This window comes from Schistocerca piceifrons, chromosome X, assembly GCF_021461385.2.
Source record: "Schistocerca piceifrons isolate TAMUIC-IGC-003096 chromosome X, iqSchPice1.1, whole genome shotgun sequence".
Lineage (NCBI taxonomy): Eukaryota > Metazoa > Arthropoda > Insecta > Orthoptera > Acrididae > Schistocerca > Schistocerca piceifrons.
In genome coordinates, this window is record NC_060149.1 from 587,023,333 (window position 1) to 587,049,733 (window position 26,401).

At 47.2% G+C, this 26,401-nt stretch overlaps 1 protein-coding gene across 1 annotated transcript in view; it reads left to right on the forward strand.

The window, feature by feature from the left end:
* The first annotated feature begins 7,828 nt into the window (after positions 1-7,828).
* Positions 7,829-26,401, forward strand: part of LOC124722840 (inositol-pentakisphosphate 2-kinase-like) — a 113,698-nt gene continuing 95,125 nt past the window's right edge. Inside the window, exon 1 of the mRNA XM_047247960.1 lies at positions 7,829-7,915. The gene's annotated coding sequence lies outside the window, so the exon portion shown is untranslated. The remainder of the gene's footprint in view (positions 7,916-26,401) is intronic.

Consider the following 26,401-nt stretch of genomic DNA (forward strand, 5'->3'; position numbering starts at 1 on the left):
ATCGATGAGAGGATACGGAGCAAAAAAGGTCTAATGAACTTATGTCCGCAAATGCATGATTTCCATGCTAGAGACCATTTATTCAATCATACTTTGTTACAGAGATTGTTGTCTAATACGCACTGTACCATGCAGCCTCAGTTACAGTATGCATGGTTCCTCCTAGAGGGTGGTACTGTTCTTCATATGTCATGCCCTAACGCCCCCTCCTGCCATAGTAATTGGTAATGTTGTGTCCGATACACTTCTCTTGCTGACACACCTTGTAGCGGATGTGATACAGCGTTGTACACAATGGTTTCGTATTCGAATCGAGAGCGTTCGACTGGTGTTTACTTACGGAAAGGCAAACGGCAACGGACGGCTGACAGCAAAGTTGTATCAGGAGCCTATCCCCGCCGCAAGAACCAGAGCATTCAATGTTTGTAACAGTGTTTCGCCGTTTGTATGAGACAGGGTCGTTTCAGGAAACAGGAAATCATGAAGAACGTCCCGCAGTGTTAGGACTCCAGACTTCGGGGAAAATGTGATTAACACTGCGAAGGCGACCGCCGTGTCAGTACCAGGAAGTCGGCCCGCCGGTACAGGGCATGCCAGACACTGTGTGAAACGTTCTCCATGAAAATTAATATCCTCATCACTTACAGCGTATTCAGGGCTTAATAGCGACAGACTTTCCACATCGGGAGCAGTTTTGTCACTGGTTTCTTCACCAGGCAACCACGATTCCGGGATTTATGTCACCCATCCTACTCACAGATGAGGCCACCTCACAGAGGAGGCCACCTTTACGCGGAGTGGTATCTTCAGCTTTCGTAACATTCATCTGTAGAATACTATGCAGAACCCCCATGGTATGGTGACAGCGAATCGTCAGCGTCGGTGCAGCCCGAATATGAGGGCCGCGATAGTTGGCGACCGCATTTTGGGACCAGTCTTCCTTCCACGTCGCCTAACAGCCCGGAACTGGCGGCGTTTATTGCGCGTGACTTTGCCCCCCCCCCCCTCCCCTCCGTTGTAGGAAGTGCCATTGATGATTCGAAGGGTTTTGTGGCTTTTACATGATGGTGCTCCACCCCACTTCGCCGTTAACGTCCGGACGCATGTCAATCGTGTCTTTCCTGGTCGATGGATCAGACGAGGGGGCCCAGTTGTATGGGCTGCTCGATCACCGGATCTCAATTAGTGCGATTTCTGGTTATGTGGCCATCTCAAAAGTATCGTGCATGCAAAGCCTATTCCGGATGTGGAGACACTGGAGCAGGATATTCATGATGCCTTTGACACTGTTCTGATGCAGCCTGGCCGATGTGGACGTGTGAGACAACATGCTACGGCGCGTGCCCACATACGTTGAGGCACATGGAAACCATTTTCAACACATACCGTAGCTTTGGCTGCGTGGTAGAGAGTTTATTAGACTGCAGTCTCCGTTACAATGTATGATTGAATAACTGGTCTCTAGCGTGGAAACCATGCATTTCCGGACACAAGTTCATTAGACTTTACTTGTTCCGTATCCTCTCTTCGATCAATCCCTAGAGTTTGTATACGGTGGAAGAAATCACTCTGTATATACATACACCGAAACCCCGAAGAACCTGGTATAAGCACGCATTTTCAAATACAGGGACATGGAAACAGGCAGAATACAGCGCTGCGGTCGACAACGCCTATATAAGACAACAAGTGTCTGGCGCAGTTGTTAGATCGGTTACTGCTGCTACAACGGCATACTATCAAGTTTTGGGTGAGTTTGAATGTGGTGTTGTAGTCGGCCCACGAACTATGGGACACAGCATCTCCGAGGTAGCGATGAAGTGGGGACTTTCCCGTACGACCATTTTACGAGTGTACCATAAATATCAGGAATCCGGGAAAACATCAGATCTGCATCTATGCGGTCGAAAAAAGATCCTGCACGAAAGGGACCAACGACGACTGAAGAGATTCGTTCAATGTGACAGAAGTGCAACCCTTCTGCAAATTGCTGCAGATTTCAGTGCTGGACCAACAACAAGTGTCAGCGTGCGAACCACTCAACAGAACATCACCGATATGGGCTTTCCGGAGCCGAAGGCCCACTCGTGTACCCTTGATGACTGCATGACACAAAGCTTTACGCTTTGCCTTGGCCCGTCAGCACCAACATTGGACTGTTGATGACTGGAAACATGCCGCCTGGTCGGATGAGTCTCGTTTCAAATTGTATCGAGCAGATGGACAACTCATGAATCCATGGATCCAGCATGTCAGCAGGGGACTGTTTAAGCTGGTGGAGGCTCTGTAATGGTGTGGGGCATGTGCGGTCCATTCGGCATGTTGTTGGGCCCATCTGTATCGCGCTGCATGGTGTGGTGGTGGCAAAATGGACCACGCTATGGACGTCGGGAGTGAAGTCGCGCATCATGCAGCCTACTGCGCACAGTTTGAGTCGTAACACGACGTCCTGTGGCTGCACGAAAAGCATTATTCAACATGGTGGCGTTGCTGTCAGGGTTCCTCCGAGCCATAATCCGTAGGTAGCGGTCATCCGCTGCAGTAGTAGCCCTTGGCCGGCCTGAGCGAGGCATATCATCCACAATTCCTGTCTCTCTGTATCTCCCCAATGTCCGAACAACATCGCTTTGGTTCACTCCGAGACGCCTGGACACTTCCCTTGTTGAGAGCCCATCCTGGCACAAAGTAACAATGCGGATGCGATCGAACCGCGGTACTGACCGTCTAGGAATGGTTGAACAACATGAACCGTGTACCTCTTACCTGGTGGAATGACTGGGACTGATCGGCTGTCGGACCACCTCCGTCTCATAGGCATTGGTCGTGCATGGTTGTTTACATCTTTGGGCGGGATTAGTGATATCTCTGAACAGTCAAAGGGACTGTCTCTGTGATACAATATCCACAGTCAACGTCTGTCTTCAGGAGTTCTGGGAACCGGGGTGATGGAAAACTTTTCTTGATATATGTAATATACATATGTGTGTTTACTATATAATAGGAAAATTGTTAGCAAAAATCACGAAAAGTTCTTCACCAATTTACATCAATTTTTTACAAGATTCTGTAATAAACATACAGATGAAGGTATGTCTATGTAGGAGAGGGTGCTGAAAATTAATGCCCCCCATTTTTTTGTGTGAAAAGTCTTAAGTAAAACGAACGTTATCAACATTCTACATCTTTATTCTTCACACTTACATACTTGAAGGCCTCTGCCTCTACAGGCATCAGAATTGTAGCGTGTAACATGGTGGTGTGTAACTACGTCAGTGCTTGAGAAACGGAGTTTCGAATTCGAAGAGTACGTCCACATATCGAGCACCCTCACCTTCAGCATGACAATGCCAGATCACTCACGTTGGTGCGGCAGCTGCAACAAACCGACGCCTTGGGTTCACTGTCATCAGTCATCCTCCATACTCTCCCAACTTGGCCCCCATCCGATTTTCATCTGTTTCCAAAACTTAAAGACCACATCTGAGGACTTCACTTTGATAGTGAAGAAGAGGTGTAAACAGAGGTTTTGCAGCTCTGTCAAGAAACCTAAAAATTGTACAGTGACGGTATCAACTAATCGGTCTCTTTCTGGGAGGAATGTGCTCGTCACCAGGGTGACTTCGTTTCGAAATAAATATAACAATGAAGAATCCAGATGGAATAATGACAATTTTATGAAAAGGATAGATTGCTACTCACCATGTAGTAGAGATGTTGAATCGCAGACAGGCACAACAAAAAGACGGCTAAAAAAGTAAGATTTCAGCCAAAATGGCGTTTTCTGAATTAGACAACATACACACACTCACATTCACGCGAACAGAATTCAGACATAAGTTTCCTTTAATTTACGTCTATGGTCACAAACTTTTTGTTAACAAAAAGACGTAAATTAAAGGAAACTTATTACATATACGAGTCATTGTTTTTTCGCGACGATGTCGCAGCTTGTGAAGGAACTCAGACACATGTGACAACTGTCTCTGGCTGCCGGGACCAGACCTCGGCAGCGTGCACTGGACTGTTCGCTGGGTGCTCAAACGGTTCGGTGACGTGACTGAACTAAACGTCGTACTTACGAGGTACTGCTACGGACAGCAACGAATAAAATAGCACCTGCACGGAATTACGGTCACATCCCAGTCTGGAGGACAGCATTTATCGACGTCTACGGTTGTTCACAGCAAGGCGTGCAGGGAAGACAATGGTTAGTAGAGGGGGATGCACTGAACAGTTCAAAACTGGGCCGCCCTCCGACATGACGCGCTCTGTAGTGCTTCATCTCTGAAAGACCCAAAAGCCCGTTTTACAGTAGCGTCTACTCGTGGTGGGAGCGCGTCACGTGCCCATGTGTAAATCACCACCTCACGAGTGGGTCATTGACGCCAGTGATCAATTGACAGTGCTGAGAGTAGAGATCTAAAATCCTGAGTATGTTAACTGGACACACGAAGAAACGGGGGACGGCTGAGTCAGTTTACCAGCTCTCGCCGCTTCCACTCGTGTTATAGTAATATATTATCTGTCTTCTTAATAAGTGTTTTACAGTTTACTTTGTTTTCGTGACCCATTGGGAAGGCTGATTGAGGATCTGACACTTGCTCTCTGTAATGTCTCTCGCCCGACAGGTCAAATACCTGAACACAAATAAATAATTAAATTAGGGGCCGGCCGTGGTGGTCTAGCGGTTCTAGGCGCTCAGTCCGGAGCCGCGCGACTGCTACGGTCGCAGATTCGAATCCTGCCTCGGACATGGATGTGTGTGATGTCCTTAGGTTAGTTAGGTTTAAGTAGTTCTAAGTTCTAGGGGACTGATGACCATTGATGTTAAGTCCCATAGTGCTCAGAGCCATCTGAACCATTAAATTAGGTTTTACAACTCTGGCTCAAAGAAAAGTCATACGCTGTGCACAGATGAGAACGTAAACAGATATAAGTCTAACGAAAATAGTTTCTACAGGTAAAGTTCATCTCTATTGATGGAAGAAAATTGTTTAAGATGGTATTTGGTGCTTAGAAAGAAACAAGACACTAGAGGTAGAATAAGTATTGTTTCATGTTTTTATATGTATTTATCTTCTCGAGCAAATTGATGAGGTGATTTTGTAATGTTTGGCCTACACTTTTCCTACTCTTTCAGTTTCTAGAAGAGAGGAGGATTTACCGTGCACCTTCGTCAGCAGCATTCACATTCACATTCTTGGCTTTGACTATTAGTAACCTCGGCTATCAGTGATAATTCTTTACTCCAACTTCTGTAAGGCTGTTGGTACCTTATAGCGTCACGTTTACAGCAGATAGCACTCAGAATATCCACAATTTTAGTCCTGGCATATAAACAAAAACGATCACTCGTGAGAAGGAAATGCCACGTGCAGCCGAGTGAGACAAGGAAGTTGCTCGTATAGAAGGGGTTTAACGTAGACAAGACGTTTGATCTTAACATTCCTTTCTTAAAAAATCATCATCTTCTGTTGCTAACAGCCATATATCCAAACTCCCTACCTCTCTCAATTTTTGCATTATCGTGATTGTGAGAGGCGGCCGTCTTCTTTTATGTTTTTCGCAGCCTAAAGCCGCAGACTAGCACTCGATGCTCTATGGATCCTTTCATCACGTCAATGTGGATTTCTTCTCCATTCTTTTCCACCTCAGCTGATGTTCTGTCGCTAACCGACTATGTCGACTTTACATCAAATTATATCCTTCCTTCCACTTCTTACGGTATTCCGTCTGGTACCGACTTGCAGTAATCGTTTAGATTTGCTTACTGTCCGCTTGTGCCAACTACGGCCATCCGGAATGGTCAACGTTGCAACCAGCAAATAGGACAGAATGATCCAAAATTTTGGGTGTGCAGTTTTATGAAAACTTGAACTGGAAGAAGTATATTACTGAGATTCTTAGGCCCGCATCTCGTGGTCGTGCGGTAGCGTTCTCGCTTCCCACGCCCGGGTTCCCGGGTTCGAGTCCCGGCGGGGTCAGGGGTTTTCTCTGCCTCGTGATGGCTGGGTGTTGTGTGCTGTCCTTAGGTTAGTTAGGTTTAAGTAGTTCTAAGTTCTAGGGGACTGATGACCATAGATGTTAAGTCCCATATTGCTCAGAGCCATATGAACCATATGAGATTCTTAAACAATTAAGCTCAGCTACTCTTGAGCTTTGTAGAATTGCTAGTCTTGTAAACAAACGAATCAACCTCCTGACATAATTTGCATATTTATACTCAATAATGCCTTGTCGAATAATTTTCTGGAGTAAGTCACCAGTTAGAAAGAAAGTACTGATTGCAGAAAAACGAGCAGTAAGTATAATATATGGTGTTCACTCATAGTCGTCGTGCAGGTACATCTTCAAGGAGTTTGGCATTTTAAGTACACCGTAAGAATACATATTTTCAGTAATGAAGTTCATGCTAAATAATCCATCACAATATGAGAAGAGGTGTGATGTCCATACCTACAACACTACAGGAAAGAATGACGTTCATTACCCGTTATTAAAGCTGTCAGTAGTGCAGAAAGGGGACCAATATGCATCAACAAAAATTTTGACCCATTTGCCCAATAACATAAAATGGCTAACAGGTAGCAAAGGAAGTTTTACATCTAACTTAAAATCATTTCTCCTGCACAATTCCTATTATTCCACGGACGAACTCCTGTTTCAAAACTGGTAGCGCGGAAAAAACCTTGCTTTTAAGTGCATTTGCACGAGTATGTCTAAAAAATAATGTCTTCATTAATGATAAGAGGAACCATGTATACATATTCTGTACTGAGAATCGTTCAAATGATCTACGATACATGCAACCAATTAACCAACTAACTATTGATCAGAAATGCTCGCTCTGTAACAATGGCGATCATTTGAAGATACGTCAGCTGATTATGTGGATATGCAGACGATTTAACCCCAGGAGGGACTCCCGGCTCACACCGAGACTCTTCCTCATCCCTCGTCGCACCCAAGTAGACCTAATCCGTTGCGAGGCCCACGAGAAAGACAGACCGCGGCGGGTACGTCACGAAGGTAGTCCTGAACTCGCTCACTCGCTCAGCTCAGCAGACAAAATGCGTTTCTAAAACTGTTAGCTCGGAGCTGGGCGTTTAAGTACTAACGAGAAATGCATCTTCCACTGGAACCTGCTATTATGAAGTCTTACTGATTAACAGTACTACAGCAAAATTTATTTTAAGATCAGTACTCGATATAAATGGTATAACGGCTTGTTTAGAGCATTTAGTCTCTTCTGCTTAACAGTACTCATTACATGCTGGAAGTGGTGCCTTATGCAACTGATAATCATTTTACCATGATTTTATTTTATTGTACGCCAGTACAGCCGTAACAAATTATAATTAGGCCCACGGACTTCACACCATTATAGGACTAATAACAGTAACATTCCATAATAGCGAATTCCAGTAGAATATTCAGTTTTCGTTTGTACGGACACGCCTAGTTGCTAGTTAACAGGTGTAGAAACGTAGTTTGTCTGCTGATTTGAGCGAGCGAGAGAGCGCAGGACTACCTTCGTGACGTACACGCCGCGGCCTGTCTTTCTCGTATGCCTCGAATCAACACCGACTCTCCTTTGAGTCGGTGTTGCTCGAATCCGTTGCTCGTGACGTCACGGTGGGCAGCAGTAGCGCGCCAGTGAGACGAGACGGGGAAAGGTAGCTGTGTAGTGACGTAAATCCGGCAGCAGCAGTGGCTGCGCGAGATCGCGAGGCAGACGGACTTCGCGGAAGGAGGCACCCCTCCAACCCCTCCCCCACCCCCTCCCTCGCCTACTGCCCCACCACAGATCTTTCCGGCGGCACCGGCGCCGGCTGAGGCGTGTTTGGCGTTCAGTCGTGAGCCGCCAGCCACGAGCAAACCAGCTGATTGCCTGCCGCCTGCACAACCACAACAGGTACTTTGCTCTGGCTTCGCCTCTTCCTTATCATACTCTACGCCACTAAATTCATTCTCTCTCTCTCTCTCTCTCTCTCTCTCTCTCTCTCTCTGTGTGTGTGTGTGTGTGTGTGTGTGTGTGTGTGTGTGTGTCCACCACGTTCGTTACTACTGAGTTATATGACTGCTAGTAATCTGTAACTGGTACGTCTTACATCGATACGTATGTCTAGTTAAAAGAAAAGTGGCGTCTATTGTCCTACAATAGGCGCATAGCCACTGTACATGTTGGAGTACAGCTTTAACTTTAGTGCTTCAGCTGACTGTTGGGACATCTTTACTGCCAAATCAACGATGTAGAATTCATTCACAGATACAAGTATACTTCTCATTCACATCACAATAAAGGTACTCCCACAGTCAGCTGAAGATAGTGAACTTCCATTTCACTAATTTACAGTACGGCGTCTAAGTACATTTCAGTGTTGAATTACATTACAATATTTTTAAACACTGAATACTCATTCATAAACAAACACCTAGGCCTTGTATACTCTTATATTTGATGGACTTTGCGGTCGTAATCAGGAATTCCTGATACCCCCCTCTCTATGCTCTAGTGCTGGCTTCTTCTCTGATGTGTTGGATTTGTCAGTTAACCATGAGTTCATTTCGTTATCGACATTTATCAAAATTGGCCTCTGTAGCTGCCATAAAATCAGACCCATCTAAAACTTATTCAGTTTCTTTTTACAGTATGCTTAACGAGAATAGTTGCCGTCTCTGGGGAGTTCTCTTATTTCACGGAAGTTAATTGGTGCAGTATGTAATAACTGACTGAAAAGTGCTACTGCTTAATTTATAGTAGTATAATGATAAATCTTACTTTTTAAACACATACTATGTGGCAGTTTCTTTCAGAATAATGTATAATACTACTAGAAGACTTACATATTTGCGCCCTATTAAATATGTTGCAAACGTCAATGCGGGAATGTCACCACAGGGGTAATTAAAATAAATTGTGAGGCCGTCTTGACCGGGAAACATAAAAATTCATACAAATGTAAGTCTAGATCGGCCACAAATTTTTGTCTTTGCTCTGTTGTTTGAAAATGTTCATTCGGAGGGCAATAATATAAGAAACGTTTTTTGTCACCTCTGTATGTTGTCGATAACGAGGGTTCGTGCGTTCGTTTCCTTACATCACACCAGCAGCCGATATTATGGCGGTCATCTGTGAAAACGTCACGACCACATATGGCATACAAAGGGCCTGCAAACAACACGGTACATCATATAGAAGCAGGACTTAGATATCAAAACCCACCCCCATTGTCCACAATTCGAATTAATCCATGAACTTTCGTGTACCAGACGCCAGAGTTGTGCGAATATGCCTAATGGATCCAGTTATATTTTTAATATTAAGTGGGTTAATTTTTTCGTACGTTTGGTAACATAATTCACATATCCATCACCTCACAGTAACAAGCTCTTATGCGATACGTACAAACAGAGAGTTGTGTTCATTAAGTATACTTGTCTGAGAGATTTGTTGATTGTGTCGCATCCAAGCTGAAGATATTTATTACAAACGAATATACCACCCCGTTTGGTTTTTACAGTTGTATGTCAAGAATATAAGTGCTACAACAGCGTCACGGGAAGAAGCATTCCCTAAGCAGCAGCGACCCCCTCGACTGGCTGTAATGAACAATACACCAGTCACCTCTTTCGGGTGCCAGTAATAATGTGATAACAATGAACTCATTGTAATCGGTGTGAATTAGTACAGCAAAGCGTCACAAGTATCGACTGATGTCGAGTGGTCAGAAAATCGATCTCACGTGCAGTGGCACGCGACACGGGCAGGCTGCTCAGCTCTGCGAGGTCTGCTGTAATTGCCGAGAAACTAAGTTCGGCTGAGCGATTTACTTCCTCCAGTACATTGCATCACGTCATTCCTGTATTACAATCATTTGGATTTGAGAATTATGAAGGAAAGATATCCCTAATGTTATTGTTTACTGAGATGAGGAATAAACTGAGATGAATGATGAGGAAAACAAGGTAAATTTAGTTATATTTTAGTGTCAGAACCGGCCAAACATCTTGTCTCTATGCTTTGTTTCTTTTTCAGGTTACACTTGATAAGTTTTAGGACAGCAATTATACAGAAGTAAACAGAAATTACGTCATTTTAAACCACCAAACAGAAAATGCACAATATACGCTTACTGTTGAGTGCAACATAAAAATGTAAAGGCTGAATATGCGTGTCAGTAGTTCGTGATCTTGCGGTTAGCCTTACGAACTGTCGATCACGGGGTCCTGGGTCCGATTCGCTGAAGGGTCGGGGTGTGTATGTTGTCCTCATCTAATTTCATCGTCATCGACGCGCAAGTCGCCGAATTATCGTCTCATAAAAAGAATTAGACCAGGCGGCCGAAATTTCCCAGAAGGGGACTCCCGACCGAAAATGCCGTATCCACATTTCGTTTGTGTACGTGTGGCATTCCACTGTATGTGTGGCTGGCTTGAGACTGATGAACTTACTTTTTCCTCCGGATGAGGTACTCCGTCTTCTACACAACTTAATCGGTAGAAATTACTTGACGCAACCCCTTGTAAGAGAGAAGTAAAAAAAGACAGGACATTTAACCCTTTCGTGGTTATGGGGTACATATGTCCCACTAAAAAAGTACGCAGGTCTGAGCGTCCGTATCTCATAGCTGTCTAGTGCTAGTATGTAGCGAGATGCTTTCGGAACTCGGGAAAAAATCCTACGGACCATGGGGAAGATGTATAGAAGGCTGTGAGCGATCAAATGGGGCGTCGTGTGTTTATAGTGTGCCTCTCTCACGAAAATCAGATCAAATCACCATCTTTTCCATTCCAAGAATACTGAAGTAATTAATTGTAGTTTCTTATATATCATAGACATCGTTTTGTAAAGTTACTACGCACCTCAGCAATTCTACTGATTTGTACATAATTTGTGTGTAGAGGGACGTATATGTTCCAGAAAACTTTATAAAAAACATTGGCGTGTGGCACGTCAAAGCCATATTCAAATGCTGTGTTGAAAATTTGTCGAGGAGGTCGTTGCTGCTTAGGGAATGCTTCTGCATGTTTTTCATTTTCTGGAGAATAATTGTGTTTTGTTACTGTTCTTTATACGTTTTTCCAAATTGCCATCCTGATAAAATCGTTCTAATATTAAAAATTTAACTCTGAAATTCCTAGGTTCACATGAAAACGAGGATCTAGTTAGGTTTGCGGGAGACATGTTTCCCGCTTATCGATTATCAAAATCGGGCAACTTAAAATTTTTTTTGGTTGTCAAAGAGTATTATTTATCAACAAGGAAGACAGTTTTTGACCTTGTATATGTCATACAAATGTAAAATAAAATTTAACGGTGAAAGGATTAAATACATAGAACAGTGTGTACGCCTCCAGATCGTTGTTCACACAATACATCAAACCTCAGGATCACAGTAGATGCTGATATAAGTTGGTCTATGTTTGGCGAGACTGTGTAGAGCAGAGCTCCCTAAACTGTGTTCCGCAGGAAACAATTAAGAATTCCTGGAAAACTTATTAATAACTTGGCCTTTTTCCCTTCTTTTGACGATAGTTTTTCATTTTATTGTGGTTTCTGTGTTATTAGTTATGATTTAAAATTTAAGTAATCACTGAATAAAACAAGTTTTTCTCATTGTTGAAAATTTTAATAACCTTCATAATAAATGAGGTGTTCCATCGAAGTACCAGGATTTTCAAAGTGTTCCGTCTAAGGAAAAGTTTGGGAACCCCTGGTAGAGTGACACCGTGCCAGATGCCTAGCAAACAAGTCACGAGTGTGGAAGCTGTGAAAGAATGTGGAAGACGCCAGTGCTAATTTGAAACTGACACAGTTTTGTAAGCGTGAAACTACTGGGAAAGTAAAGGCGAATGCCCTCTGGCTGGCCAAAATAACTGAAAATGCGCGCAGTGAAATGGTGCAGCAGTGCCTTAAAACGATGAATCAACATCCCACATCTTATGACTTGGACAGTAGGAAAGACAACAACGAAGGTAATACTAATATACAAGACGTTTTTAATGAGCTGGAATATTAGTAATACTAAGCATTTACATAAGCGCAGCAGAATTAGAGTGACAGAATGAAACTTTTTTATAGTATACTTCTGATTTTAAAAAAATAGTGGAGGACCGGAACCTTGATATAGATCATAGCTTGTTTGGGAAACGCTCTGTCACCCAAGCTTTTTTATTTTAATTTGGGCCTCCGACATCACCTTCGAGTTCGCCTAGGTAACTGTGCAGCCAGCGCGGCGGATTGCTAAACGAAGGGGCCCGGTTTCGATTCCCGGCAGCGTCGAGCTTTTCTCCGCTCGGGAGCTGGGTGTTGTGGTGTCCTTACTTTCGTACCGTCATAATTGACAGCTGAATAAGCACAGCCGAAAAGCCAATAAATTTAAAAAAAAATTCCGTCTGAACCACCTTACTCTTGCCGAAATCGCGTTCCACGACGATAGCACTTTACTGAAGTAATTACCTTTTCAAGGCGATCTACTAAAATATTTTTACTTCTTGGTTGTTTCGAAGGCGATTTAAGAAACTCTGGCTGATACTTTGTCTATGCCGATGAATAGCAAATCTTCTGAATGTGAAACCTGATAAAGAGTGACTTACTGCCAGGAATACAAAAATAAAATAAAGCATTGTACACAATGAATTATGTAAATTACTAAAATAATAGAAAGTAGACAAAATGAAAAGTAAGAAGAAGAAACAATAAGATTCCTAACGATCTAAAATCTAGAGAGATCTGGCAACAGAACTTCATTTAAAGATATCATTTATCGTATTGGTCTAGTCATTATGCGAACCTTTTCTCCATCTAATTCCAGATCTTGTATTGCTCGATAAAGGTAAAATGGTAGGTGCAGGATGCCACCGCATGATATGCCTCACAATATGGGGGTGTCGCTAAGCAAGGTCCAAAATGTTTATCCCTAGTAGGAACTTTGTCTGTCACCATTCACACCATCTGGAGAAGACTGTTGTAGGCACGAATTTTATTGGGGATGCAGGAGAACAGCGTAAGTTATCTTCAATGCGAGCGCTATAGAATATTTAACGTAAGTCATCGTCTTCAACACTTCAAATAAATGAACGAAGCAGTACAAACTAATATTAAAAATAGTGATACAGGAAACACGCATAATAGAGCCTATCGGAAAAGCCAGGACTATGTGAAAAAGAGATTGTCTGGTTCTGTAGTTTAGAGTAATTCTTGCCAGATTCTATGTTTTTTATTGTATAATCATCGTAGCACTTTTTGTCATAAAGTGTTATATGCAGCTGTAAAACACTGTATTTTTTCATTTGAAGTGCTTTATTATTTTTTCATACAAGGAATTCATGTAGTACCCTGCCTAAAAAGTATGAAACGTTCATGATGGTCATATATAAGTAGAAAAGCATTTGAAGTCTGAGATAATATGACAAATATTCCCTAACTGAGGTTTTCTAAAAATAGTTTTCTCTCTTGTAAGAACGTAATTTTCTAAGATTATGTCGTAAGAAGTGCAGTAACGACTGAGGAATGCTGTAAGTTTTTATTCTGTTTATTATTTGGATGCCCTGAGGCTTAGAGGGAAAAAGATGGTCTGCTAATACATTCTGGCACTTCCAGCCGTCGAGCCAGTGTATACGAGACAACACCCTACCCACACATGCCGCAAACCACCATACAATAATCTCAAGAGCTATTTTAGGAATTTTGATGCGGTTTTCAATAACAGATAGACATTTATGAGAAAGAATTCTGTATATAATGTATTACAGCCACGCCACACAAGTAGTCCGCCGTAGACACTTAGTGCTGCCCGTGCGAAGCCGGGGAGGATTGCTGTTGTTAATCTAAGCTCCGTCTTCTGGCGCTGTTGGATGATTCAGCCGGCCGCTGTGGCCGAGCAGTTCTAGGCGCTTCAGTCCGGAACCGCGCTGCTGCTACGGTCGCAGGTTCGAATCCTGCCTCGGGCATGGATGTGTGCGATGTCCTTAGGTTAGTTAGGTTTAAGTAGTTCTAAGTCTAGGGGACTGATGACTTCAGATGTTAAGTCCCATGGTGCTTAGAGCCATTTGAACCATTTTAGAGTGAAGGGGGAGGTTGACCTTGAGCTTGGGAGTGATCGGGCAACGATGCAGCCTGGGACGGTGATCAGCTCACTATTGCAGTGTATATTCTATTCAGCATTTAACATTCCACTGCTCATTCAGCATTTAATATTTCATTGTTATTTATTTCCGAATTTTGCCACATTTGTTTCGTTTATTATCTGTGTTGTTATTGTTAAAGATTGAAAATAATTGCGGGATATCACCCCTAACACTTCTGTAGTTAAACAATTGTATGTTTGTAATATCTTTAACCTATCTTAAATTCTGTGTATTCCCCTCCAAAACAACTACAGATGACTCGGTTCTGGTTCAATGATGATCGACATGTAACTGTTTATATGGTGAACAGAAGGGTACTCCAAACTGAAGAAGCTCTCGGGCAGAAGAGGTTTAGACTACACCATCCAAATAACTTCACCCGTAGTGTTGCGCACACTTTTCCTATTAAGAGGGCGCCCATAGCCTTCCACCGGATAACGTATCTCAAGAAATGTGCACCCGAGATCGTTACAGAATCAACAGAACTTCTGGTTTAAGCCGTCCTCGAAATCAGAGCACCACAGACCGCCCTGGGGACGATGCTACAAATCGCGATTTGTGTTGTCGCGTGTTAACGACGTTAGCTGCCTTCGACACTTCACAACTTCAGAAAACTACTGAGACGAAACGAAAACGGCTATTGGAGCCAGACAACAGGTGCCATCATGACCCACGACTTGCAGTCGGCCATAGCCAGTGGATTCAATAGATGCGCCGGCCGGTGTGGCCGTGCGGTTCTAGGCGCTTCAGTCTGGAACCGCGTGACCGCTACGGTCGCAGGTTCGAATCCTGCCTCGGGCATGGATGTGTGTGATGTCCTTAGGTTAGTTAGGTTTAAGTAGTTCTAAGTTCTAGGGGACTGATGACCACAGATGTTAAGTCCCATAGTGCTCAGAGCCGTTTGAACCATCAATAGTTGCCGGTAGAGCCTCCTCCAAATCTCCGACGAAACGGAAACCGTGTACCGTTCCTTCCCTTAACCTATTAATTCTTGACATCTTGGGTTGTCGGGTGTTCTGCCGGATATCAGCGTCGTACTTGCTCGATATTTCGGTCACGTAGCTCGTGACCTTCATCAGGTGCGACCTGAGACTGCTCCTCGAGTGGACCTGGTCCAGTATTTATGCCTATGGCCTTCCCCCTCCACCAACGGCTGCAGGCGCTTCCTCTGTGGTCCGCGCCCATTCCCTGCGACCTGCTGGAGCGTTGCTGCTCCGTTTTCCGTCCGCTGCGGTTCTAGGTGTTCCCTCTGCGGTCCGCGCCCACCAAACCCGCTCCTGGGGGTTTCATCTACAGTCTAGGGTAGCAAGCGTTCCCCCTGCGGTCCGCGCCCGCTCACCACGACCTGTTGGAGCGTTGCCGCTCCGTTTTTCGTCCGCTGCGGCTCTGGATGTTCCCTCTGCGGTCCGCGCCCACCAGTCCCACTTCTGGGTGTTCCATCTTCGGTCTGGTGCGCCTGGCAGTCCGTCAGGGGCTCGTTTTCCATCTCCATGTCTCTGGTTCTTCTGTTTGTGTAGTGTTGCAGCTGGCCCCGTTGCTCCTTTAACAATTCCAGAGCCGGATCCCAGGCTCTGCTTAGCTGGTACCCTATGTCACGGTTCATAAGATCGTCAGCCATTTTAATTTCTATCGATTCTCTTATAACACTGTCCCAAAATCTGGGTGTTTGTGCTAGAATCTTGGTATCCTAATACTTCGTGGCATGATCTAGTTCTAGACAGTGTTCGGCAATGGCTGACTTAGTCACCTGTCTTAATGTAGTGTGGCTCTGAGCACTATGGGACTCAACTGCTGTGGTCATAAGTCCCCTAGAACTTAGAGCTACTTAAACCTAACTAACCTAAGGACATCACACACATCCATGCCCGAGGCAGGATTCGAACCTGCGATCGTAGCGGTCGTGCGGTTCCAGACTGTAGCGCCTTTAACCGCTCGGCCACTCTGGCTGGCTAATGTAGTGTGCCTCTGATGTTCTTTGCACCTGATCTCCACAGTTCTTGTCGTGTGGCCAATGTAGGATATGCCACATTGACAAGGTATATTGTAAATCCCTGGTTTTCGTAACCCCAGGTCGTCTTTGACACTCCCCAGCAGTCCCCCGATCTTGTTGGATGGACAGAAAACACACTTGATATTGTGTTTACGGAGGATCCTGCTGATTCTGGCAGAAATAGAGCCAGAATAGGGCAGATATGCCACCTTCTTTGCTTCATCTTGGCCTTCTTCAGGAACCTGTGGTATAGTGGCTGGTTGGAGTGCCCTCTCAATTTGTCTGTCCGTGTATCCATTCTTGGAGAAAACTGTTTTGAGACGTTCTATCTCTATAGGTAGATTCTCTTGGTCTGACAGGGCACGTGCTCTGTGGACCAAAGTCTTCAGAACCCCATTCTTCTGTGCAGGGTGGTGACAGCTGCTGGCCTGCAGACATAAATCAGTGTGTGTTGGTACACACTGGCACAGGATACACACCTTGTCAATGTGGCATCTCCTAGATTGGCCAGACGACAAGAACTGTGGAGATCAGGCGCAAAGAACATCAGAGGCACACTAGATTAAGACAGGTGACTAAGTCAGCCATTGCCGAACACTGTCTAGAACTAGATCATGCCATGAAGTATGAGGATACCAAGATTCTAGCACAGACACCCAGATTTTGGGACAGTGTTATAAGAGAATCGATAGAAATTAAAATGGCTGACGATCTTATGAACCTTGACACAGGGTACCAGCTAAGCAGAGCCTGGGATCCCGCTCTGTAATTGTTAAAGGAGCAACGGGGCCAGCTGCAACACTACACAAACAGTTGAACCAGAGACATGGAGATGGAAAACGAGCCCCTGACAGACTGCCAGGCGCACCAGACCGAAGATGGAACACCCAGAAGTCGGTCTGGTGGGCGCGGACTGCAGAGGGAACATCCAGAGCTGCAGCGGACGAAAAACTGAGTGGCTGTCACTGTCACTGTCACTTATCCATACGGGTCTGCCCTGACCCGTGTTGGGAGCAGGCTAAGCATATACTGCTGTTCCTGCATAATCCTGTATCTGTGGAGTGGCTTCCTCACGGTGCGGATTGGCCTGAGGTGTTTGCTGGGGTGGAGTTGTCCTCTCACTGCCACGAGATATTAATCTCGTAACAGGTCAGGCCAACGCGTGGTTGGCCTGTGGTGAATAGGATGGCCCAAGTCCCTAATGAGCCTATTGTCAGACTGTACAGTCCGCTCATAGAAGACCCGCGCCAATTGTTTAAATTGGTCGCGGAGGAGGGGGATGCCGGTTTGCCGGTGTAGCCGAGCGGTCGAATAGAGCCTCGGTAGGCGCAGAGCGAGCTTGAGCGCCCTGTTCTGCACCCTCTGCAGCTTGTTGATGTGTGTGTCGGCTGTGTTGCCCCACACCTCGGCCGCATATTACAGCACTGGACGAACCAGTGCCAGGTACAGCGTGATGCCGTGGTGGGGAGGCAAGGCAGACGACGGGTTGAGCAGAGGGTACAGAACGCGTAGGCATCCTATTGCTCTGCCCCTGACCTCCTCGATGTGGGCTTTCCACGTTAGCTTCTGGTCGAGAATGACTCCCAGGTAGCGGCCAGTCCTGCTCCATGGGACAGGGCTTCCCATGACAGTGACCGGCGGAAGATCTGGTGGCAGTGGTCTTCGTGTGAACACCACTGCCTGGCTCTTCGCGGCATTCTGTTTCAGGCGCCACTTGGTCGACCACGCACCAAGGGCCTCACATCCACGCTGGAGCATGCGGCGCATCTCGACTGCCTTCATACTCCGCATGAATAGCGCTGTGTCGTCGGCATAGCGTGCCAACTTCACCGGCGCCACGTGCGGAGTGTCGGCCGTGAATAAGGAATAGAGCAGGGGGCCGAGAACGGACCCCTGCGGCACTCCAGCATGGATGGGTCGGTGCGTGGACGTCCCCTCGTCCAGGCGGACGTGGAAAGTCCTGTCGGCCAGATACGACTGGAGTAGGACCCCGTGCGACGTTGGGACCCCGTTCAAAAATGTTTGTACACGAGGCCGTCGTGCCACACGGAGTCGAAAGTCCTGGAGACGTCGAGGAACACCGCCCCAAGATATTCCCGCGACTCCAGGGCGCGCATGGCCTCTTTCACCAGCCGCATCAGCTGATGGACCGTGGAGTGACCCCTCCGGAAGCCGAACTGCTCATCCAGTATCACTCCTTCTGCTGTCACGTGGCGAAGCAGCTGCCTGGCGTAGAGGCGCTCGAACACTTTGGAGATGGCCGGTAGCAGACTGATGGGTCTGTATTTGGCAGCGTCACGCGGCTCCTTGTTCGCTTTGGGGATGGCCACCACCTCTGCATGTTTCCACACAGAGGGGTAGACACCCGAGCGAAGGACCTGTGGGCCAGGATCAGGGTGCCGTTCCTCGCGGCAGCGCGGGAAAGTCGGTGGCCACTGACATTCGTGAGGCAGGAGTTCCATTCCGGGTGCTTCGCATTGAAGTCACCCGCAGTGAACACCCTCTCCCCAACTCTCAGCAGCGCGTCGACGTCCGCCTCCTGGAGGTGTCCGCGTGGTGGCCTGTATACTGCCACGAACGTGATCTGCCCGGCTGTCGTGGTGACCGTCACCCCAGTGGCTTCCAGGGTTGCCAGGACCGGAAGTTGCACCTGGTGGTGCGTGAGTGATGCACGTACATAGATGGCCGTGCCACTGCCGGCTGTTGGCCTGTCATTGCGGTAGCAAACATAGTTTGCTACACGCACGTGGACCCCAGGTTTAAGGTGAGTTTCGCCGACCAGGCAGAGGTCAATGGCCTCGTCCTGCATGAACTGGCGAAACTCACCTTGTTGGGGGAACAGGCTGTCTGCATTGAAGCCGCAAACGGTCAGTCCACGGATGAGTGGATTATCCATGGTGTGGCTTCATGGTGACGGTAGCAGCCTGGAGGGCCTCCGTGACTGCCGTGACTAGCACGGGCAGTTGTTGGAGCAGGGCAGAGAGAGAGCCCAGAAGGGCTCCCAGGTCTGCGGCTCCTGGTCCTGTTGATGATGCGGGTACAGCCGCAGCGGCGGGCGCGGGGGCGGCCGGGCGCGGCGTCGCCGTCGCGTTCAGTCGCTCGACCGCGCGCCCAGCAGCCTGCGGCGCGGGAGGTTTGAGTGGACGGCCAGTGCGTCGTCCGCCCTTGTGGTGGTCGGCCTGGGAGTCAGCCTGTGGGGCTGACGAGCCAGGCGCGGTGGATGGTGCGGTCTCGTTCGAGTCTCGTTACGGAAGTGGCGGGAAAGCGTCAGTTGTGGCGTCAGTGGACTCCCCCTTGGTGGCAGAGGCGTAGCTGGTGCCAGGTTGCACCTTCCTAACAGGTGCTGATCGGCCGTTCTGCCGTGGGCGGCGGCGGAATGCAGCGCAGCCTCTGTAGCTCGGCACATGTGGCTCGCTACAGTTGCAGCACTTTGGCGCCTCCTCTCTCTTCTTCGTGCAGTCCTGACTCTGGTGGGAGTCGGCGCACTTGACACAGCGGCGCGGCATGGAGCAGTAGCGAGCCACGTGGTCAAGGCCCTGGCAGGAGAAGCACTGGGCGCGCCTCCCCTTGGCCTTGAGCGGCTCCACTTCCACCCCAATCCGGGCCACCATCTGCAGCTGGAAGATTTTTCTGTTTTCGAAGTTGTCTGGGAGGACAACCAGGAAAAGAGGCATGTCTCGCCTCGTCCTGGGCGATTTCATGATGGTCACGGAGCTGGCCATGTAGCCCAGCCCCGCCAGTTCTTCTTTGAGGTGCGAGGGCTCCATTTTTAGCGGGAGGCGGCGGAAAACCACCTTCAGCTGCTTCACGGGCTCTGCATTATGTGTAAAGCAGTGTAGCTTGTCGGTCTCAATGATCTTCATGGCTGCTCAGTAGTCATCCATGGTGGCGATCGAAACCCGGTATAGGTCTCGCCCGACACATTTGACCTTGTCAGCGGACGCAACTGTCTCAAATTTATCAAGGAAGGACTTGTAACTGTCCATCCATGAGACAGTTATCGGTGGTGGGGCGGGTGCCCGCCTCTTGGGTGGCTCAGTGGCCTCCATGGCCCCTGGCTCGTCGAATCGATGAATGAGTTCGTCGTCGGGAGTGGCTGCACTGTTTGGAGCCGTTTGGCCCGAGCAGTGTGCCGCCGCTTCGGGACGGTGAACCCGTCGTCTGGTGTCTGGTCTGCCTCAGTGGGGGCAGAGTCGTCTGCCATCTTCTGCTTCTGGCTCCTCCTGCAAACAGACTGAGAGAATGTGGAGGAGTCGTCCTCCTCTATTGCTGCCGGCATCTTCCTGGAGGGCTGCGGTGTTGCCATGGCTTCTGCCTCGAGCAGGTCGCCAAGGTTGGCCTCCATGATACTGTCGTCACGTGGCAGGATGGTGCTGTCTTCTCTCGTCATGCCTGGCGGTACAGTTTCCGGTATGTCTGTGGCCTCTTCACTGGAAGAGACCGGAGTGGCAGCCAGCAGTGCACCAGTTTCTTCTGGAACTGGGACTGGTGGCGCAACACTCATCGGGGCCGCCGCTGACAGAACAGTGTCGTCTGTATTCAACACGCCTGTCAGGGCTCCCGACGGTACTTGTTCCTCTTCATTGACCACGCAACCGAGTGACTTGAGGTACTGGTGGAACAAGTGGAGAGCTCGTTCGTCGGCTGCTCGTTCCCGGTAATTAGTATCCCGTAACATTCGGTGCAGGATGACGTACAATTGCGCCGCTGTAAGCGGGCCTGTTTCCCTAGAATATGCCGTCTCGTGGTCCATTGTCGTTTGCTGCGTCGTCGTACGTGGGGGGCCGAATGGGGCCGCAGACGGGGCGGACTCGGTCGCCCAAGCCCATCCCGCCTGGTGGCGATCCGCCACACCCTCCGCTTGAGTAGCATGGTCCTGCTTGCACTGCATCGCTCACTCGAGTGAAAACGGAGCGGCAACGCTCCAACAGGTCGTGGTGAGCGGGCGCGGACCGCAGGGGGAACGCTTGCTACCCTAGACCGTAGATGAAACCCCCAGGAGCGGGTTTGGTGGGCGCGGACCGCAGAGGGAACACCTAGAACCGCAGCGGACGGAAAACGGAGCAGCAACGCTCCAGTAGGACGCAGGGAATGGGCGCGGACCACAGAGGAAGCGCCTGCAGCCGTTGGTGGAGGGGGAAGGCCATAGGCATAAATACTGGACCAGGTCCAAAACTGCCCTTGCCAACCGTGAACGCCAGCGCCAAAGACGCTGGCAACTCGGTAAATAAAGAGAAGGAGAACATAACAAGCAGTTCTGGCCGGGTTTTGCAGGTTTTCCTTGGCCGCTAAGGTAAATACCGGAACTGTCCCCTACAAACTCCTGCAAATAAATTCCCAATTGGGAGAAACCCCCCCCCCCTTCCTTGCACCCCTGCAAACAATAATAAACAGTGCCAACACAGAACAACTTCAACCCCATGGCTGAAAAGAGCAATGCACGCTCTCAAGCAGCCCGCCCTTCTCCATCTGAGAAGGGAATGAAAAGTGCAAAAAAAAAAAAAAAAAAAAAAAAAACACTCGAGGAGCAGCGGCCAGCAACTGTGTGGGGAGACGCTGACTAGAGCGGAGCACTTGCTACTGGTGTTGCTACCGTCGCTGTTGTGGCTCAGATGCCGCCCAGAAGAGATGGGAGGCCGAGCCGCCGCCTTGTTGCCGCCGTAACGGAGCGTGTCTTTAGTGAGGCGCTCGGTTTCGGTGGCGGCAAACCACGTCGAGATGTGCAGTGCTTCCGCTGCCAGCAGATTGGCCATGTGGCTAAATACTGCCGGCGCAACCAAGTTGCGTGCATGAAGTGCGCGGAGCCGCACGACACCCGCGATTGCACAAAGCCGCGCGACGTAGCGCCGAAGTGCGCAAACTGCGGACGGAAGCACGTCGCGAGCTTTCGTGGCTGCAGTTACATTGCTAACTGGGGTCGCGGAGGCAACAAGAAGAGAAAGAGGAAGAGACGAAGAAACCGTTCCGACCGCGGGCCAGCGCCTGCGGCAGGAACAGACCAGCAGCAGCAGGGGGCCCCTCCGCCCCCCCGAAAGACGCCACCATGATGACGCTGTGCCGCACAACAAGCTTCGTGCGGCCGCAGAAGCCGCAATAGCGGACCTCAAAGCCGCATTCGCGGCAGAGAGGACCGCCGTACGAGACGAGTTGGCCGCGGCTCATCGGAAAATCCAGCGGCTGCGGGCTGAAGCGGCTTCTGCCGCCAAAGCCCTGCGGCTCACCCCACCTGCTCCACCCCCACCGGGACGGGAGCCCATAGAAGAAATGGACGCAATGGAAATGGACCCAGATCCAGCAACGCCGCCTCCCAAGAAGAAGATCTCCAAGATCTCCAAGAACTTGGAAGGGTTGCTTGCATTGGCCGCCTCCGAAAAGGTTGAGGCAGCCACCAAGGAAAACGCAGCCCCGGTCTCCGTCAAAGAACAGAAGAAGGCTGTTGCACGACAGCCAACAGTCGTCCTGACCGTACCACTAGACGCCGGGAACGATCTCGCCATCCTCCTCAAGGGGGGGAGCTCGTTCGCCGAGCCACAACGCAGTCGGCGCGTTGGGGCCAGAGAAGCCGAGAAGACGTCGATATCCGAACCTATCCCAATCTCAGATCAATCCACACCCTAAATCATACCAGAATTATCCTTCCAATACCATCCTACCAACAACCAAAGAAACACAATTCACGATTCTCCCAAACCCATCATTTCGAACCCCTTATTATCCGACAGAAGGTATGGGCTCGAGCAGTCCCGGTCCTTCGAAACACAAACGAGGGATACAGATATCCCATCCGACACTCCACTCGAGGAGCAGTCTCAGGTCGCACCTGATGAAGGTCACGAGCTACGTGACCGAAATATCGTGCAAGTACGACGCTGATATCCGGCAGAACACCCGACAATCCAAGATGTCATTAGATCGCTGGGAAAGCCTGAAGAGCTGCTATTAATTCTTTGTCATAAATTTAATAATAATTTAATATTCTAACCTGAAGATAACGGTGCCACGCCGGCGTTTACCAGTGAAATATATAAGGGATCTTCCCAGGCGTAGGAAACATTCCTTAATAAAAAAAAAAATTGAAAAAATCTGTAAAATGTTTTGTGAAACGATTTGTCTAACATTAAGAAATTAAATAGATTAGAGAATCGTTTGATTCGTCTCATTTATTGTAATGATATCGAGCATCACTCAAAGGCGTGTCAAATGTTTCTCTAATTTATTTTGTTTCTTACTTTTGGACAAATTATTTCACAAAACGTATGACCGATTTCTTCTCTTGCTTTTCTTTTCAAGTTCTGTTCTGAAAGCATGGTCTTATTAACATTCATTTGATTTCCTAGCGTCTTCTGTATCAGCAATGTACTGAATTTGGTACTTGAGTTGAAGGAGACCGTTTTGTTAGTTGACTATCACATCAAATGGTTCAAATGGCTCTGAGCACTATGGGACTTAACATCTATGGTTATCAGTCCCCTAGAACTTAGAACTACTTAAACCTAACTAACCTAAGGACAGCACACAACACCCAGCCATCACGAGGCAGAGAAAATCCCTGACCCCGCCGGGAATCGAACCCGGGCGTGGGAAGCGAGAACGCTACCGCACGACCACGAGATGCGGGCGACTATCACATCAATTTAACTTTTTACGCGCATGGTAGCTAGGTCTTGAAAAGATAAAACTTTTTGACACATCATTTTGGCTTCCTAGTGAATGCTGTTCTCGAAATGTGCTAAATTTAGTACGTGATTCGAAGGAAGCTATTTTAAAACTAAGATATCACACCACTGCAGCTTTTTTACGCAAAATACGTGCACTTTGAAGAGATGAACTTTTTCACACCTCATGTACATAACTAGCAGTAGCTTATCGTAAAATATTCCAATTTGCCGTCAAATCGCTAAGGTTTCCTTAATTACCGTGATACTTTAAAACAATTTTTTTGCGCAAAACTAGACATCACGCTGGTCAATGTGATACCCATTTGTCCATTGACCATTCTTCGTTGGATACAAACCTATTGTTATAGGGGACCTTGTTTCCGCTCCACTCAAACATCTGACCAAAAACACACAAAAAATGGTGCTAGACTGGGAGTCAAGGAAACCAACAACGTATATGAAAATTTGGTGTTATTTATAAGTTAGAAACTATTGGACATAAGTTTCACAAAGCCGTCGAAGCAAAAAGGAAGATGTGCAATATTCGTTAATTACTAGTTTCTTTGCTCGATGCTGCATTTAACCTAGTTGCACTTCAAATTCACAGTGCATGTGCTTACCTCGTTTCAGGGGCATACGTACTATTTAAATCAGACCGTGACGCTAAGTTGGCTGGTATGTAACATCATGGCCCGATTCCAAAATACACAAGGAGAGCCAAAAGTGTTCTCTTAGCGCCGTATCTTGCGCAACAAAGACCTGTTATTCACAGGCGATCGTCTTTTAAAGTCACGTAGCGCGTTCTCGCACCCGTTCAATAACCTCCACCAGCCCCTTTGTGATAAAAAATTCTGGTGTGTGGAGCACTTCTTAATCCGAAAGAATCCGATGACCGTTTCTTGTAAACGAGAAGCTGTAGTGTTCTAAACGAATCGGGGGCAATGAAACACTGAAAAACAAATTGGCAAGGTGGGCGACTTTAGAGGAATGTGGCATGGCGTTGCTTTATTCTAAGGCAGGAAACGAATGACTTCATGTAGAACAACATCGACACACCGGATGACTGGACGTCCTTCCAGAAAATCGTGACTGGACTCTACACATAGTAGCTAACTTCAGATTACTTTTGTGAATTATTATGGCAGTTTATTAGCAAAATAATATTTTTGTTTCAATGGTCATAACTCTAGATACAAAGAGCATTAACAGTGTAGAAGTACAGGACAAATCACCAACACCAACATTAAATTATCACCAGTACACAGATATTGAAATCGCAAGGATAAACAACAAAAAATATCTTCTCACCTTACCACATTCACAAAGTCATAACAGAAAAGAAACAACTCATAAATAATCAGATCCCTGGCAAACCACAAACTCTTTAAATTAATAGACCATAGTCCAGTTAGTCAATATTAAATACATACGTCTATGACAACATCTCTACATATGCCACACACTCATTGACAAACTAAAAAAAAATTCGAACCACTGCTCTCACCTCCCCTTCCACTCACATCGCCGCTGAGCATCTAACGCATCTTCACCATTTTACACTCATTGACACACACACACACACACACACACACACACACACACACACACACACACACATGTTGACAACCCTTACAACATACATACAAAACGAACGCTGTGCTGAATGCTTGATACTGCAGTAATTTTTTGCTTGTGATGTTTTTACTAAAGTGAGATGAAGTGGAAAAAACAATGGAGTGTAGGAAAAAGCGGTTTCCAGAAGGACGAAAAAATGGCAACAGAAAGGGCACCTGGCAACCCTCTGCGACTAACACTGTCATATCCAATAATTAAAGATACGGCGCAATGGCCTGGACGCTGACTGCGAGAGCATCAGACAAGAATTTCAAAGATTATAGTTCTCGGTTGGTCCTATAAATTTGTTCTGTTATTTAATTCCCCATTCGCCCCTCACAATGCCTAGTGTTTCGAATAATATAAAGCTTCGGTATGGTCTGATATCACGTTAATTAGTATAGCCCGCTATGATTGCCTAGATGACTCAGTTTTTAGAACGGAGGAAGACCAATGCACACCACCTTCAGTAGGAAGAGGTAAGGCAAACAATAGTGTTGTTAAAACCATCTCTGGAGCTGTTGAGCGGTTAATTTGTAACATCAGTTTAGAGACGCGTTGACGAGTAATAAACACCCGTAAAGTTTAGTTCGGAAAAAACTGTAGAAATACCGTGACGATGATAGCTGATTGAAAAACAGAGCAATTACAGTTACTCAGTTTTCTTACCACAGTCACAGAATATATGCAAAAATTTCGTAGGCTGAGTCCGCTGTTCTCTCTATATTCGTTTCGTATAACACGATCTAAAGGCGGAAAGCAATGGCATTGCTGTAACGCCTGCGCCGAGGTTCAAATGGTTCAAATGGCTCTGAGCACTATGGGACTTAACATCTTAGGTCATCAGTCCCCTAGAACTTAGAACTACTTAAACCTAACTAACCTAAGGACATCACACACATCCGTGCCCGAGGTAGGATTCGAACCTGCGACCGTAGTAGTCCCGCGGTTCCGGATTGCAGCGCCTAGAACCGCACGGCCACCGAGGCCGGCTGCGCCGAGGTAT